Raw genomic sequence first — 8,638 nt, forward strand, 5'->3', positions numbered from 1 at the left:
TGAATAAATCTTATATAAATCGACATTTTTTCATAACCAAACAAAAAACTCCATAGTTTCACACACCTTTTCGCATCCTTCCTAGAGAATTTCAGGCCTGTTGTATGATCTAGTCAGTTTCTAACTGAGTCTAGTAAAAACATTAGATTACGCAAAACTATTAGAGATGACTTTTCTATAATTTTTAGCTCAGACATTATTAGCCAGATTAATATTTTAGTAGATTTGATAGTAGAGTAGATAATTATAGAACTATTCAGCAAAGGAAATTGGCTGAGAGATCTAGGATATATTGAGATTTTTATGGAATAACATTAATCTACTCACAATATTTCTCTTGACTAACTTACGTTGTTTCAAAACAGTCTTTATAATAAACATCGCATAATCTCTTCCAATTATCACAGAAATCAGAAATTGTTATATATAGTGTGTGCTCTAACTTTTTTAAATGATCATTTGAATCATTTTTTAATAAAATGAACACTTTATTTTTATTGTTATTCTATTACAGTTGTCCCATTTTTTGCCTCTTTGTTTCCTCCACCCAGCTCACCGCCTCCCACTTATTTAAAGTTTAGATATTTATGTATCTGTAATTCTGGTAATGCAAATATTTAAAATACAGTGTTATCTAAATAAATATAGTAATTATAACTAGATAAAATTATGCTAATTTAAGTCCTGATGCTTCGAAAGAACATAGACCTGTAGAATTGTGATAGTTTTATAGATAAGTAAAAAATTAGTTTTTTAATACTATGCCTTTGATTATCCTATGTTTCTTCATGATCATCATCATTCACTGCAATCAACCCAAAATATATATATTGATAGATTGAATGTCCTTTTTGGAATATTTTATCATAGCAGAAAAATATAATCAATACTTTTGACGATTCCGTTGTGTCCTGATTTGGATTGTGGCAGAATTAGAAAGGAGAAAAGACAGTTTGCCATCTCTCTTACACTTACACAAGTTATGAGATAGCCTTCCCTTTTAACGTTGATTTTAAATGCATATATAAGACATTTGGAAAAGTTGTAAACTGGCAAGCAAGTCAGAAATCCCAAGAAATGTTCACTATCTATACATACAGCTATATATATATATCGTTGATCGTTGGCAGCCGTCCGTCTCGAGAGACGATGGTGTAGCTTCTTAAGAGTCTCTCTGCACCGCCAAGAATGGCTGTGCAGTCCGACTCGGGAGTGACACGGTATCTGTCTCCTCCCGTGTTGAATCGACATCTTGCGATGACGCTGAAGCTACAGAGCCTGGGCAGGGTAATATGGAGGGTCTGCTGTTGTCCATGCAGCAGACCCCCCCTCTCTTCGCAGCTGAAGGGTCCAAGGGAAAGACGGAGTCGATACAGCTTGGCTTCAGGTGCGCCGCAGGAGTTGCCGGTGTTGACTACAACGTCAAACCGCCTTAGGGACTCCGGCTCCGGATTTTCTGTCGGGGTTTACTTCCAGTCAGGGTACATCAGAGAAGGAAAACTCTGACTCCAAAAAACCTCCGCTGCCTTGCGGCATACCTCTTCAGGGGAAAGGCTAAGGGAGTAAACCCCGACAGAAAATCCGGAGCCGGAGTAAATATATATATATATATATATATATATATATATATATATATATTTATTTTTTTTCTTTTTGTAGACACTGGTACAAACAAGCAGCTAGGATGATATCTCTCCTGACATTAAATTGTGATGAATATATCATGTCAATTTAAGATTAAAAGTTATAATATAGAAAAGTGAGTCTTCCAACACAAATCCTGAAGTTCAATCACCATAAAATATAATCACAATGCTAATAACACACAGTTTTTTCTTTGTGGACATTGTTTTTTCACAGATGCCTATGTTCTATAATTTCAATAAGCCTTAAATGTAGATAATTCATAAAAATGCATTGAAGTATATAATATTTATTCCATGTATTTGATTATCAATAGTCACTCTAGGCAGTAACTATATTAAAATGGACATACATTTAAAAGTTTAAATGATTACCTTTTCTTATACCTCAATTAAAATATTTGCACAGTATCCCCAATATTATTTTTATTAGACAGAAAATGACAAAATTTTACAATGAAAAGAATAATTGTCAACCTGTCAGGCTAAATATCATATAAAGGGTCAAAATAGCTAAGGTGTACAAATGTAGTCAAAGCAGTTCTGATAATATGTACATAAACACCTGTGTCATCAGAATTATTAGGCTATGACTTCCTAATATAAGTTTTGAATTTTGCTCATTTCAGGAAAGTTAGAGCACATTATTATGGTCTTGTTGATAGGATTTACCTGACTGCTCAATTCTTATTTTAAATGTCATTAACAATTAGGACATAAGCCTATTTAGAATAGTTTATAGCTATATTGCACACTGCTAATTATTAATTAATTAATTAATACTTATCAAAATACAAATATCATATCTTTCCATATTTTATTTCTAAAGCAGTATCCTTGGGAAGTTAGTAAAAAACTTAGAAGATTTGCATTTGGAAATGTTGCAAATGAAGAAATGGATGTAAATGGCTTCTTTGAGAAACAATAGATACAGGGACTTCGGATCTGTAGTCAGCAATCACTTGGAGGACTGCATCCATTTTGATGCACTAGTGTCTATCCTTACACAAAACTAATTTACTTTAGGACTATAATCCAAAGTCTGTTGAAAGCCTCTGAAGCCTAACGTTACATGCTCCCAAATGCATTGCTCTTCTTAAATACCATCTGCACCTGTGTCTGTGGTGAATTACACTAGGAAAATGTAAGTGTAGTAGGTAAAAGATAGTCTACAAAGAATGAAGCTCGGCTTAGAGTAATTTGGCACAGCGGCGTGCAGCTGGGGAGTGAAAGCAGCAGATGGGTTATGCTGACTTCCTGAAATCAGAAATGAGATGGTTTGTGCCTAACAAAAATTTGCATAGTCTCTAAGGCAAAGGCATTGCAGACTTTGTAAATGATAACCAGAAAATAATAAGGTGACATTTTTGGACCTACATGTGGACAATGGGATAATTAGAAAGAAATTTATAGATACAGTTTTTTTAAAAGGAGAAGGCATCATAAATAGGAATAAGAGCTATTTTAAAAATATTTTATTTATCTATTTTTAGAGAAAGGGGAAGGGAGGGAGAAAGAGAGGGAGAGAAACATCAATGTGTGGTTGCGCCTCATGTGCCCCAACTGGGGACCTGGCCCACAACCCAGGCACCATGTTCCCTGACTGGGAATTGAACCAGCGACTCTTCGGTTTGCAGGTCAGCATTCAATCCACTGAGCCACACCAGCCAGGGCAAGAGTTATTTTGATGTCACAAAGTTTATATTACAAAAGAGTTTATATCCATAGTTTGAATATATAGACTATTGCAACTATCACTCTACAATGAAATATTTAATCAAATAACTAATACAAATTCAAGAGCTCAATACATATAGTTCTATTTGATTTGTGTTCTATTCTTTGTTCTTCATTTTTATTTTGAGCTAACTTCCCTAGGATATAAGAATAGGTAATAAAAAATAATTCTTGATACTTGGCTGACTGAATTTACAAGCAACATTAAAGATTCCTTTATACCTCCCTTTCTGATAATGACTTGATCAGTGACAGAAAATATAAGTTAAGGTAAATGATTTAACCTTTTCCTGCAATGAAATATTCATTTATTATATATTGAAAAAATATATAGTCTCTTCTCAGACTGCTATGTCACATTAACATAAATATTTAAGTTTATTAGTATGAAAATAAATATATTATACTGTTTCTGTAATACATGTTCAGGAGCTATAATCAGCCAAAATGCTGCACATCAAAATCTACATAGCTAAACAAGTATATCTTTTTTATTTATTATGAGTATTGATCGTACACAGTTTTTTAAGTACTTCCAAGAGAAAATTTTAGGAATTAAGATGTTACTATACAATTACTTGGTTTTAGGTGCAGTATAGTAGTTTTTGAACATTTTCTAATTCTTCCCTGCTTTGTGCATTGACTTGGAGCTGTGTCAAGCCCCGAGAGGATCAGAGTGGTAAGGGTCAGATGCTGAGTGGTGTTCTGCACTTATCATTTCCTTGTATCATTTGGGTATTGTTGGTTTTTATCTTAGTCACTTGAAAAACCTATATAAATGAGCTTCTCTCTTTAACTGTCATTTCAGTTCTATGGGAAGAATAACTTTTTCCCCATATCTAGAAGGAAGTGTTAAGAGTTTATATGACTGCTTGTGTAATAAAAAATGTCAAAATACACCTTTCTCAAATGAGTTTCATGTTTCACAACCACCCATCTCTGTTTTAATGGCCATTTGGCTGTCTGGAATCAGTATCTCAGCCCATTTGAAACTGTTTAGTCCTCGGTAAAATTGCTTGCTGTTCTTGCTCAAATGGTCCAAATGGAGCAATCATTGTCAAGGTGATTTTGAGTTTTAGAAAAAGAAAAAAGTAGACAAAAGTTATGCTTTCAGAAGTGCTATAACAAGTGAAGTACACATTTACGGAATACCAATCATGACTTCTCTATGACAGAAGGATGAAACTTCTCCTGAGACTCTTACAAAGCCTTCTCATATTCATATTGGTAAGAATCAAAACAGTCATTTTCAATACGAAAATTGCAGTTGCCTTTACATTATAATAAGCAGAGATGGTGTTAAGCACAAACAGATCCAGTTGCCTTAAGATTACAGTTACCTCTGTATATTTTGTTTTAGGTGAAGGTATCTCATCTGTGATCTTAGCTGATTGATGCCAACATCATTTATTTCTTTTTTTTGAATTGAATTTATTGGGGTGACATTGGTTAATAAAGTTATATGAGTTTCAGGTATACAATTCTATAATACATCAGCTATATACTGTATTGTGTGGTCACTTCCTCAAGTCTCCTTCCATCACTGTTTATCTCCTTCATACACTCTTCTGTCTTCCCCACCCCCGTTTCCCTCTGCTAATAACCATCCTGTTGTCTGTGTTTAAGAGTTGCTGTTGTTTTTTTTGTTTGTTTGTTTGTTTCATTCATTCCCCAACACCTTAAAGAAAAATCCCAAATCCTACAAATCCTATATCAAGGTTTTGTTTCATCTAATTGTGCACTGCTGCCTCCTCTAATGTGCCCAGATAGCTTTCAGTTTTCTCTCCAAGAGTTTCTTACTCTTACAGTAAGTCTTTGATTTTGGATGGAATAAGCTTTCTTGAATAACAGATGTGCAAGCAAACATGATACTTTGTACTCTGATAATGACCTTATTTATTGGTGTGTGAGTCTTGGAAAGATAGGTCAAAATAAAAGCAGTAAATTCCATTTTCATCGTGAAGATTATTATGGTAACAGACGTGTTTCAGGTGATGTATTTCCCTTAAGTGAGATTATATTAAGTGTTTACAGAGTTAAGTATATATGAAGGCTGAAATGTCATTGATATTTATAAACCCTATTAATCACTTGACAACTTTTATAAATCAGGTTTCTGGTAACTTAAGACAGTAGATTCTTTGATGATGATGTAAAGGCAGCCAATATTATGCCACTGAAAAGTCACTAATTCTATTTGTGACATTTAAAAACAAAAGCATTTTTGGTGTGCCTCATTTATGGTGATTTTGCCATTACTCTATGCCTACTTGAAACACCAGATACTAAACGACCAGGCTAATCATTGTGTGGGGATAAAATCAAGGTACATGTTCCATACCTTATGTTTATATATCAAATACAAGATACAGGGAGAAAGAAGAGATTAACTATAAAGACTCAGGGGAGAAGGGGAGGGATTAACATATGCAATGCATACATGCATACCTGGAAAATGGTTCTATCTGTACTAATCATGTAGTAGAAATCCTATGTAAACAACTTTATATATACTATATAGATGTAATTTTAGTAGGTCTAGTCAATGATGTATAGTTTGTGCACTGATGCGTTGGTAGGTTTTAAAAACATAGACATCTCTTAATTTGACTTTTTTTTTAACAAATACTTTTTTTTCATAAGAAAGATAATTATGTTAATATAGTTGTATAAATTATTGGTCTGGAATTTGGAGTGCACTCATGGAAAAATAACCTTGAGGCTCTAAGTGAGCTGCCTACATTTGTGCAGGGTGGTACATCCCACAAAGAGAAAAGTATCATACATTTTCATTGTTATAAAAGAACTGTGTAATAGAAACAGTGTGTTGCAGGGTTTTTTTTTTTGTTTGTTTGTTTTTTAAGAGCCTCTACAGGACTGTTAGGAAATTATTTACAAGAGAAATGTGTTTGTGTTAAGACATTTTGAGGAAGCCTAATATGGGGGTTAAAGACCAGGAAACAGCATGTAAAATGATAGAGAAGGCAGGGACAAAAGCCCTAAGGTTTGAGACCAAGGAAGTACAGAGAGGAACTTAAACCTCATAAGTGATAACACTGGCTGGGTTTATACTATAAAGGGATATGGTGTCATATTGACATCCTCAAGGTTAAAATGATCCATTTCAGTCTTATGATCCAAGGAATGGCATACTTAAATATGTATGTTAATAAAATTTCATTTCCATGAAAGTGTAAAATGGCTTGTGAGGAGGTAAGACAAGCTAAGAGGCCAGAAAGGAACAACTTGCCCCCATGTTACAGCATTGCACGGGCCTGAACAGTGACAGGCAAATACAATAGCTATTTTTGACATGAAATCCTCAACTTAAAAGAACGCATCTAAGATGTCTTATTGTTTGCTGACTTGCCTCACTGGGGGGCTCTAAAGAGTCATCTGCCCAGACATAAAAAAATAAAAATAGAGTGTCCCGCGGGAGCAGGTTAGATGAGGCCAGCGCGACTCATGAAGGTGTTCATCACCGCCAGGATTCCCCCGCCAAGGGCAGGGCCGCACTCGCTGGCTCCGCAGACTGTGAGGTGGAGCAGTGGGATTCAGATGAGCCCATTCCCACCAAGGAGCTGGAGCGAGGCGTGGCTGGGGCGCATGACCTGCTTTGCCTCCTCACTGATCATGTGGACAAAAGGCTCTTGGATACTGCAGGAGCCAGTCTCAAAGTCATCAGTACCATGTCTGTGGGCATTGACCATTTGGCTTTGGATGAAATCAAGAAGCGTGGGATCCATGTGGGCTACACCCCAGATGTCCTGACAGATGCCACTGTGGAACTTGCTGTCTCCCTGCTGCTCACTACCTGTCGCCGGCTGCCCGAGGCCATTGAGGAAGTGAAGAATGGTGGCTGGACCACATGGAAGCCCCTGTGGCTTTGTGTCTATGGCCTCACGGGAAGCACCGTCGGCATCATTGGGCTGGGACGCATAGGCCAGGCCATTGCTCGGCATCTGAAGCCATTCGGGGCCCAGAGATTTCTGTACACAGGGCGCCAGCCCAGGCCTCAGGAAGCAGCAGAATTCCAGGCAGAGTTTGTGTCCGTCCCCCAGCTGGCTGCTGAGTCCGATTTCATCGTCGTCACCTGCTCTTTAACACCTGCGACCAAGGGGCTATGCAACAAGGACTGTGTTCGTCAATATCAGCAGGGGAGATGTGGTCAACCAGGACGACCTGTACCAGGCCTTGGCCAGTGGTCAGATTGCAGCTGCTGGACTGGATGTGATGACCCTGGAGCCCCTGCCTACGAGCCACCCTCTCCTGACCCTGAAGAACTGTGTGATCCTGCCTCACATTGGCAGTGCCACCCACGGAACCCGGAATGTCACGTCCTTGTTGGCAGCTAACAACTTGCTGGCTGGCCTGAGAGGGGAGCCAAGGCCCAGTGAACTCAAGCTGTAGCAAGACAGCACACCAGGGGCTGGGCAGACAGTGCGCGGGGTGCTATCAGGTGCGCCAGGCTTGATCTGCACCCACAGGATGGGAACCAAGGAGAGGTCTGATCTGCACTGATGCTGCAGAAGACCGGTGCTGACAGATGTGTTCGCCACTTCTGTGGTTGGAAATACCTGAGCCAAAGTGTGTAATGGATTAAATAATTCTCTGAGAAAAATAAAATACCATTACAAAATAAAAATAAAGGAGAGGTCGGTTTGGAGTGGGAAGATGTAAAACTTAAAATACTACAGGTCATCCAGGTGAAAATACCCAATACATTGAAGCATGAAGTTCTGGAGGTTATGAAAGTTTTTTTTGGCCAGGATATAATTTTGAATCCATTATTGTGTTGACAGAAGTTGAAGAAAAACAATTTCTAGAGAAATGACTGTGCTGAATTGTTTTCTATTCTTACAGATAGCTGCATTAGAGTTAATTAAGTTTGGGTACAATAGTGTTTGCTAAAAAAACTGGAAATCTGGTGTCGGTTAAAATTCAAATGGTGTTGCAGATTCAGATATAACTGTGAAAATGTACTTTAAAGATAAGACTAAAATTAAGAGAACAGCTACAGCATAATAAAATACCTCCATTAGTAAATTTCAATCAGAAAATTGTGAATTATGATACAATATATAATATATGCATATGTGTATACATATTTTACATTTATGTATGTTTTTCATTCATTTAAGTTCAAACTTTTTCCTAAGCTAATTTACTTTATTATGAATATTTGCTAGGAGCTACTCCCTTGAGTCTAATCCCTTTTTTGTTTTTGTTGGAATTAATGATATTAATCTTTAAAATAC

The 8,638-nt window shown here is 36.9% G+C and overlaps 1 pseudogene; it reads left to right on the forward strand.

The window, feature by feature from the left end:
* The first annotated feature begins 6,827 nt into the window (after positions 1–6,827).
* On the forward strand, positions 6,828–7,818 carry LOC150008253 (glyoxylate reductase/hydroxypyruvate reductase pseudogene; annotated as a pseudogene).
* The last annotated feature ends 820 nt before the right edge of the window (positions 7,819–8,638 follow it).

The sequence above is a fragment of the Furipterus horrens genome, unplaced genomic scaffold (assembly GCF_987537825.1).
Source record: "Furipterus horrens unplaced genomic scaffold, mFurHor1.1.pri manual_scaffold_5, whole genome shotgun sequence".
NCBI lineage: Eukaryota > Metazoa > Chordata > Mammalia > Chiroptera > Furipteridae > Furipterus > Furipterus horrens.